Raw genomic sequence first — 9,458 nt, 5'->3', positions numbered from 1 at the left:
TCTTCTCTGCTACCATAAATTTGAAGACCCAATAAAATAAGACCTAAACCTGTCTAGATAAATTAAGTTGAAATTTGAGTAATAAAAACCATTGGAACCAGTTAATGCTACAAATTTGTCATCTCAAACTGAGGCATGTTATACTCTACGGACAATGGGCTCTTAAAAAGCACATAGCCTTTCCTGTTTTAAGAATATATCAAATATAATGTGGCTAACTTAACTCTACTATGAACTTAAATATATTTACAAAAAAAAAAAAAAAAGAAAAGAAAAAGAATTTCTTCACAGGAATATTTAGATTTTATCCCTTAAAAACGTCATCGGGTTACGACTGTAACCCTTGTTCCCTGAGAAGGGAACGAGAACTGCGTCAAATGACACTTTGGGGGAACGCCCCTCAGCGTAGCGCCTCTGAACTATGAATGAAACTATGCCAATCTCTGATTGGTGTTGCGTCATGACGTAATGTGTGACGGTACATAGGCGGAAGCTAAGGACCCGGCACACATGAGATGTCAGCTTCTGTGATGAAGCAAGCGCTCCCAGGCAGGGGAAGGCATGGCCACGAGACGCAGTTCTCGTTCCCTTCTCAGGGAACAAGGGTTACAGTCGTAACCCGAGGACGTTCCCTATCAAGGGAACTCAAACTGCGTCAAATGACACTTTGGGGGAACGAGTACCGAGAACGAAAACATTCCACTTCAATCCGTACAGCTTCCTCGTGGAGGGAGCTCTAGAGCTGAATATGGTCTCCATTACTCCAGCTGATAGGCCGGCCTCTAGGTACTGTGCCCCCTCAGGGGCCAGACCCACAGTTTCCATAACTCTGGCCGAGGGTGAAATATTGAGCCCTCCGCCTGTGTCAGCAGGCCCCTTCTGAGGGGAATCTCCCATGGAGGGCCGTCTAGAGCAATATAATGTCTGAGAACCATACTCGGGCCGGCCACAACGGGCTACCAACAATAGACTGATTCCGTCGCGACGGACCCTCTCTAGAACTCCAGGGAGCAGAGCGATCGGGGGAAATGCATACAGACATAGCCTCGGCCACGTCTGTACCATGGCATCCAGCCCCAGGGGGCTGGAGGAGTGAGGTGAAAACCACTGTTGAGAGTGGGTCATCTCTCGAGATGCAAACAGGTCCACTACCACTGGGCCAAACCTCTGAGATATTGACTCCACCACCTCGGGGTGGAGTCACCACTCCCCGGGCCTCAGCCCCTGTCTCGACAGGACGTCTGCTCCCTGATTTTGACTCCCCGGGATGAATGTCGCTCTTAGAGACAACAATTTCTCCTGGGACCACAGGAGGATCTGATGCGCCAATCTGCATAGAGGGCGAGACCTCAGACCCCCCTGATGGTTTATATAGGCCACTACTGACATATTGTCTGACCTCACGAGGACATGGTGACCTCTGAGGTCCGGCAGGAAGCTCCTCAGAGCCCGGGAAACCGCCAACATTTCCAGGCAGTTATGTGCCAGGAGGAATGATGGTCCTGCCATAGGCCTGTCGTAAAGCGGCCGTCCATGACCGCGCCCCAGCCCGTGAGGGAAGCGTCTGTCGAGACGGTTTTCCGGCGACATGACGCTCCCAACACTGGACCTTGGGACAGAAACCAAGCTTTCTTCCACATAGATAGGGAACGAAGGCATCTGCGCGTAACCCTGATCGTGCGGAACGGATTTCCCCTCAGGGAAAATCCCTTGGTTTTAAACCACCACTGAAGGGCCCTCATGAGCAGCAGGCCAAATGGAATGATGTTGGACGCTGCTGCCCTGAGCCCCAACACTCTATGGAAATGTTTGACAGTGATGGCTTGGCCCAGCTTTATCCCAGCCACTGTGGCCAGGATGGATCCGACTCACGCGGGGAAACAGCCGTGCCCGCATCTTGACCGAATCCCACACCACTCCCAGGAACGTCGTTCTCTGGGCTGATGTCAACACGCTCTTCTTCGTGTTGAGTCTCCACCCCAACTTTTGGATGTGGGCGAGGACAACATCTCGATGCTGAACCGCCTGCTCTTGTGACTGAGCCAGAATGAGCCAGTCGTCTATAAAATTGAGCACCCTGATACCCTTGAGTCTCAGGGGTGCTAGAGCTGTATCCACACATTTGGTAAATGTGCGGGGTGAGAGTGCTAGGCCGAACAGAAGAACCCGATATTGGTACGCTTCGCCCCCGAAAGCGAACCTCAGGAACTTCCTGTGAGATGGAAGGATGAATATATGACAGTAAGCGTCCTTCAGATCTATCGTGGCAAACCAATCCTCGGATTGAATTTGGTTCACGATTGTTGGTGAGCATCTTGAATCTCCTTAGAGAATGGTTTAAGTGCCTGAGATCTATTATCGGACGCAACCGCCCCATCCTTCTTGGGAACTATGAAGTAGCGGCTATAGAGCCCGGACTCCCTGTCTAGTGGAGGAATATGTTCTATGGCCTCTTTTTCTAGAAGGGAGTTTACTTCCTGTTCCAATACCCAACCCTGCACTGGGTCGACTACAGTCCAGATCACCCCATTGAATCTGGATGGGTGGAAACCGATCTGCAGCCTGTACCCATTCTGAATGGTGCGCGGGGCCCTATTTTACCAAGGGAACCAGGCTCTCGAGCCTGGCCTCGGGTATTAATCGGAATTCGTTCTCGATCCCCTGAAGCGGATTTCCGGCAGGGCTGGACCGAAAACGATTCTCGATGGGCGGACGCGATTGCTGCCAGGCCGCAAGCCTGTGGGGCGGACAGTGCAGCTTGCGTTCGCTGGAAACCGATGCGTCCCGAAATGTGTTTAACGGCGGGAGAGCAACATCAATTTGCCCGCAGAGAACCTAGGCTGGCTAGGACCTCTTTGTGGAAGCCTTTATAGCCTGCAGGACGACCCTCAGGTTGCCCTGTTTAGGCTGAGGTTTCGCCTGAGAGTGCCGTCTATGGCCCCAAGCTCCTAAAGGGGGGGCTCTAAAAGCGGTACTCTTTCACCAAACAATACTGTTTTAATATTATTACAGTCTCGTAATCTACACGCTGCCTCAGCAAACGTGAGATTTGAGCCGTAACAATATATTTGGCTTTCATCCCTCAAGAAGAAAGTCAACAGATGTGAGACTGAAATATCCGACAGCGCATGTACTAATTTGTAGGCTTATGCGTCGAGATATTTCTCAATGAACACTGCCAGCACCCTCAGGAGCTGACTGTGAATGCCTCACACAAAACAGTATTAATTATTTTTACTATTTAAAATTGTTATTTACAGGTTATGTGTCCTTATTATAGTAGACTCATAATCTACGCGCTGCCTCGGCAACGGCGAGATTCGAGTCATTCACAATATATTTGGCTTTCATCTCTCGAGAAGAAAGTCAATAGGCACGAGGCTGAAAACACCCGAACGCACGGCTGTGTGTGCGTCCAGATTTTTCTCAATGAACACAGCCTGCGCCCTCAGGAGCCGACTGTGCATGCCTCGCCCCCACACAGAATCTTTATTGCAGAGTAGACCGAATCTGCGCGCTGCCTTGACAACGCGAGATCCGAGCCACTATCCACAAGTTTCCGAGGGGCGCTCCTGTAAAAAATAAAGTGGGTGAAACTTCCGGTGACGCGGCGGAAGTAGCATTCCAATGGTATTTTGTGTGTTAGTTAGCCAAGAGGCTAGCTGTTTTTCGGAGAATTATTTTACTATTTAAAGACGCAAATCTTTATGAGAGATGTCGTTACGGAGCTCAGGGACAACATGTGCTGTTCGTGGTTGTATGTATAACAGGACTAAACTAATTCAGTGGCTTAAACGTGATTGTTTTGAACATAAGCTAAAAACGAAATCAGAGTGATCCTGTTAACAGCCCGTCTCTGATCCTGCCAACGACTGTAGTTTCCATCACCTCCCAAAAGATGACGAATCTTCCTGTGTACATTTGTTTAAATTCTTAATATTATATAAACTCTATCAGCATGTGATTAGCTGTTTGCTACTGATGTTACACCTAAACTCAGGATCAAAGCCTGTGTTGACAGAATACCAAATGTGCCAGTTAATGTATTCAAGTAGCACATTCATTTATAATTTTGAATAAACTCCAAAGCACAATGACTAAGTGTGTATTTTTTTATTTTAATTGTTTGTCAGCTCACACAACTGTCTGTCACCATGCCCTGATGAGTATTGATTATAAATAATGTTATTATGATACTCCCAATCAACTACTGCGGAGGGTAAAGGTACTGTTATTCACCCTTTTGAATTTCGTTGAGGTTGTGTTCCCACATCGTTAGCTAGTTAGGATCGCTATAACTTGAATGACTGTCAACTGTTGAATGAACGAGTGTCAAGCATGTCAAATCGCGCTTTGTTTACTTCGAACCGGAAGTCGCGCCCACTTTTGACGCAAGGCCTCATGGGGCGTAGGAAACTTGTGGATACATAGTTCCCACATGACGTCACAACATACGGGCATTTGCCGACCCGGCGCCATTGCTTAGGGCAAAACATAAGAAGAAGCAATACGAGTTGAACGAAGTGAAATGAGTTTCGTGCTATAAAGTGAAAATGGTCATCTCCTGCTGAGTCAATGGATGATAAAATCGTGCCGGAGGTTCAGTTAAATCGGGATTTTACACTATACCCGTCATTAGACTCCATATGGATGTGAGAAGACTAAGCTTTTGTCCGAACAACGACGGAGATTATGGCTGGCGAGCATAAACAGGAAAGAAACTCACTCAAAACACGCAAGAATTTGTTTGACAAAAGCACAATGTTGTGTTTTATTGCGAGTGTAAATAAATATAAGTTAACACATTGCAGTTTGAATAATGTCCTGTATGAACAAAATGACGAGGTATTAAAAACATACAAAACAACATTGTTTCCACTGTTTGATCTCACATTCCAGCATTGCAATCTCAGATTATGTCCCTAAAGATCCCGCGTATAATGTAGTTCCTCATTACATTAATTAAATTGCACGCGACTCGCGTGACGCGAGTTATTTATTTTAATATTCATGCACCGAACCATGACGCCCGCAAGTACATGCATATTACAGAAATCACCGGTGACTGGGGAACATAGGAATTAAGTTGTGCAGGCTATGGCTTTTTAATAGACAGATTAGCATCATGCTACTTCGCTATGATGACTTAAGTTACTTTTCCATTGATTGCACTTGAGCAAACGTCACCAAACCAACCCCACGTCAATCTGATCGTACACCTCCAGTGATTTCCAGGCTTGGAATTGCTCACATGTGTAAAAACTCCTCACCAATACCAGATAATTGTACACATGAAAATACTGTATCTGAGGCAAAGTTGCATAATCGGTGCTCTTCTTTTGTTGCATAAGGATACACACCATTTATGAAGGAAATTTTCGCATTGTACCTCTCTATGTCTTGTTTTAATAGTCTCTTTATAATCTATTACACTTTGTCTTTTCATGATTTGCATAACAATAAACAGACATAAATATTTGTTTGTAAAACGACATTCTCTGATAAAACGTTGTAAACGCCTATGGTAAACACAGCGGTTTTGCCCTCAAAGATGGCGTCTCCGGGGAGGTCACGTGACAATTTTTTTGCCTGTGGGAACTATGTATAGATTCTTTATTGCAATTCAGACCTTAAATCTGCCTCGGCAAACGCGAGATCCCAGTCTCAGAATCTCTATATATCTTTTTTTTTTTTTTTTTTTTGCTGAGTATACTCGTAATCTACACGCTGCCTCGGCAAACGCGAGATCCGAGCCACTAGATTCTGAATTGCAATGCAGACCTTAAATCAACGCGCTGCCTCGGCAAACGCGAGATCCCAGTCTCAGAATCTTTATTGCTGAGTAGACTCGTAATCTACACGCTGCCTCGGCAAACGCGAGATCCGAGACACTAGATTCCATATTGCAATAATGCAGGACAATTCTTATGGGACAAACAACACCAAATAAGACAGACAGTTTGACACAGAGCGCTTTGTTGAAGAACAAACAGCTGACATCTCATTTGTGCAGGGTCCTTATATAGCTTCCGCCTATGTACCGTCACACATTACGTCATGACGCAACACCAATCAGAGATTGGCATAGTTTCATTCATACTTCAGAGTCGCTACGCTGAGGGGCGTTCCCCCAAGGTGTCATTTGACGCAGTTTGAGTTCCCTCGATAGGAAACTCATATTTAATGATCACAATCACTAATCTAAAAGTTTTTCTTCCCGAACAAAAATTCTTCATGTCTCAAAATAGCCTATGTCCATGGATATGGAAATTAGCCCCGCCTCCACTCATTCACGCCAGCTCAGACAGAGACACATTCGGTCAACTTTCATTCAAGTTACTGTAGTAAACGCTGCTCAATGGTATCGCTCTTTACAACGTCGAACAAATACAGGTAATTAAAATGATTAGCCCTTTGCTTGACTAAGTTATCAAACGGCTAATAATAATTTGCTGCTAATGTTAAACACAAACCTTCTCATTCGGCATCCCAGAGTCTTAAAGGAGTAATTTTAAAAGAAACTTTTGCTGATAATTTACTCACCCCCATGTCATCCAAGATGTCCATGTCATTCTTTCTTCAGTCGAAAAGAAATGAAGGTTTTTGATGAAAACATTCCAGCATTTTTCTCCATATAATGCACTTCAGTGGGAAACAAACAGTTCAAGGTCCAAAAGACACAAGTTTTCAGTACAAACTGCAAACTGTTGAAAGGGCTTTAAACGACACCAGACTGAATAAGGGTCTTATGAAACGATGTTAATTTAATAAATAAAAAATCAAGTTTAAGTTTTATAAGCTCAAATGCTCGCCTTGCTCTGTTCTGTGACGAACGTTTGTGACTCTCCTGTTCTAACTCGTTCATCAAAATCAATGAATCTTTTTCCGAGTCATTTGGTTCATTCAACGAACAAAACGAACAAATTGACTCGAAAAAAGATTCGTTCATTTTGATGCATGAGTTCGAACTGGAGAGTCACAAACGCACATCACAGAACAGAGCAAGGTGAGTATTTGAGCTTATAAAACTTAAACTTTGTTATTTATTTATTAAATGAGCGATCGTTTCCCTTGATCGGACCCTTATTCATTGTCTGGAATCGTTTAAAGCCGTTTCAACAGTTTGCAGTTTGTACTGAAAGTGTCTTTAGGACCTTGAACCATTTGGTTCCCACTGAAGTGCATTATATGGAGAAAAATGCTGGAATGTTTTCATCAAAAAACTTCATTTCTTTTTGACTGAAGAAAGAATGACATGGACATCTTGGATCACATGGGGGTGAGTAAATTATCAGCAAAAGTTTTTTGATCTTTTGGCTTCTCTTGAGACTCCCCTGCTTCACAGCATAGTTGATGATATGCTAAAGCCCATGCACCAGTACCTTGACCTGATTGTTTATTTAGTTAGTTTGGTTACAAGAAACACCACCAGCGATTTCAAACCACATTTTTGAGACAGTCTTCAGAGTTTTAAGGAGAAAATAATTTGCACATGCATGGTTTGTCTTAACATGCACATGTTTTTTTTTTTGTTTTTTTTTTTGGCATTTGCAGTTTTTACACCTGCAGCACCCTGATTAGTTTAGCACTGTTAGTAGTTATACATTTAAAATTGTTGACCATAGGCATGAAATTAAGGGGGAATGGGGGAGTAAGGGTTGAGTGGAAAATGGAACAAACCAGAAATCTCTTTTGAGAGAACAGCCAGTAAGCCTCATTTGTAGAGAACATTCACAAACTCATCTGATTTTCATGTTGAATTATGCTGTCCGTAATTTAGCCGAAGCAAACTTAAATTTTAGAATATTAATTTTATTAACAGAAAACAAAACATCAGTAAACATTCTGATGTGAATTTAATACATTACAACACAAGATACCACAGAAGTGTTACAATGTACTCCAAAGGCATGATTTAAAAACATATGTACACAAATAATATACAGGGATATTACAAACCAGTGTAGAAAAAAATATCTACATTTATAACAAGCCTTGGCACACGATGGCATGCAGCATTCACAATTTTGTAAGTATAAAAAGATCATGCAATCCTATTACAAATCTGTATTTTTGTATTAAAGTTAAGATGCGAGTAGAAACTGATGAAAGACCTTTTTACATATACAATGTTATAAATCAGAGCTGATTTATATCAGCACTTTCAAAGACATGTTTAATGCACATGACCCTCAGATAGTTAAGCTGGGTCCACTCAGGTTAAAGGTGTTTTGTACATCACTAAACTGGCACTAACTGCTCCATAATTACCTGAGTAAATGGTTTGAGCCCTTCTGTGATCACCATGCCCTTTACATTGTACTGAAGTGAACAAACTGATTTTAGTGAATGTTAAAAATTACTTTTCATAACTCGACAAAAGACAGGAAATAGCTTCATATACAGATCGCCTAAACAAATCATAAAGCCTGAACAAATAACACTGTCGCCGCAGACTCAACATTTTTAGCTAATCGCACAGTCAGCCAGGAATCATGATTAGGAAATATTACAGTAGTACACAACAATGGACTGACGTATGTATAGGAAAACATATACATATATAATAATAATAAAGCCTTTCACTGTAGGCTATATGGACGTTCAATCACAATGCTTTCACATGAAAATCTGTACACAAGTGCTTTACGAATACATGTTGCATTATGACACAAATACACAGTGCAAAACAAAAACAAAATGTTCTTTTTATAGGATTGGCAAAGTTGCTGGATGACATGTTGAACTTTTTTTCTAGCCCTTTTCCATGATGACAAAATGATTAAAGAGGGGTGGGTGGAAAATTCATGACCCCTTGACCCCTAAAGTTATGCTCATGCCTACAGGCAACAGCACACAGTTCAACCTCCTATAAAAATGGATACAAAAATAAATAGATCTATACAAATGTATAAAACACAACTTATTAATTCAAGACAAAAGATGTGCAGGTTTATGTGAGTTTTGCTATAAATATCCTCTTCCCATGTACAGTACCGTTCAAAAGTTTGGAAACATTACATTTTAATTTTTTTTTTTTTTTTGTTCATCAAGCCTGCATTTATTTGATCAAACTCACAGAAAAAACAGTACTATTGTAAAATATTAGTACAATTAAATGCAATTTATTTCTGTGATGTACAGCTGAATTTTCATCAGACATTACTCCAGTCTTCAGTGGAAGCCTTCAGAAATCATTTATTAGCAATTCTGATTTTTTTTTAAACCAGTGATATTTTTTCAAGATTCATTGATGAATAAAAAGAACAGTATTTATTCAGAATTCTATATAAATCTTTACTATCATTTTTGATCAATTTAACACATCCTTGCTGAATAAAAGTATTAATTACTTTAAAAAAAAGAAAGAAAGAAAAAATATTACTGACCCCAGACTTTTGAATGTTGGTGTATATTATTACAAAATATTTTAAATAAATGCTGTTCTTTTTTAATTT

This window comes from Pimephales promelas, chromosome 7, assembly GCF_988280905.1.
Source record: "Pimephales promelas chromosome 7, fPimPro1.hap1.1, whole genome shotgun sequence".
In the NCBI taxonomy this organism is placed as follows: domain Eukaryota; kingdom Metazoa; phylum Chordata; class Actinopteri; order Cypriniformes; family Leuciscidae; genus Pimephales; species Pimephales promelas.
The sequence above is the reverse complement of the archived record's forward strand: the minus strand, read 5'-3'. Positions refer to the sequence as shown.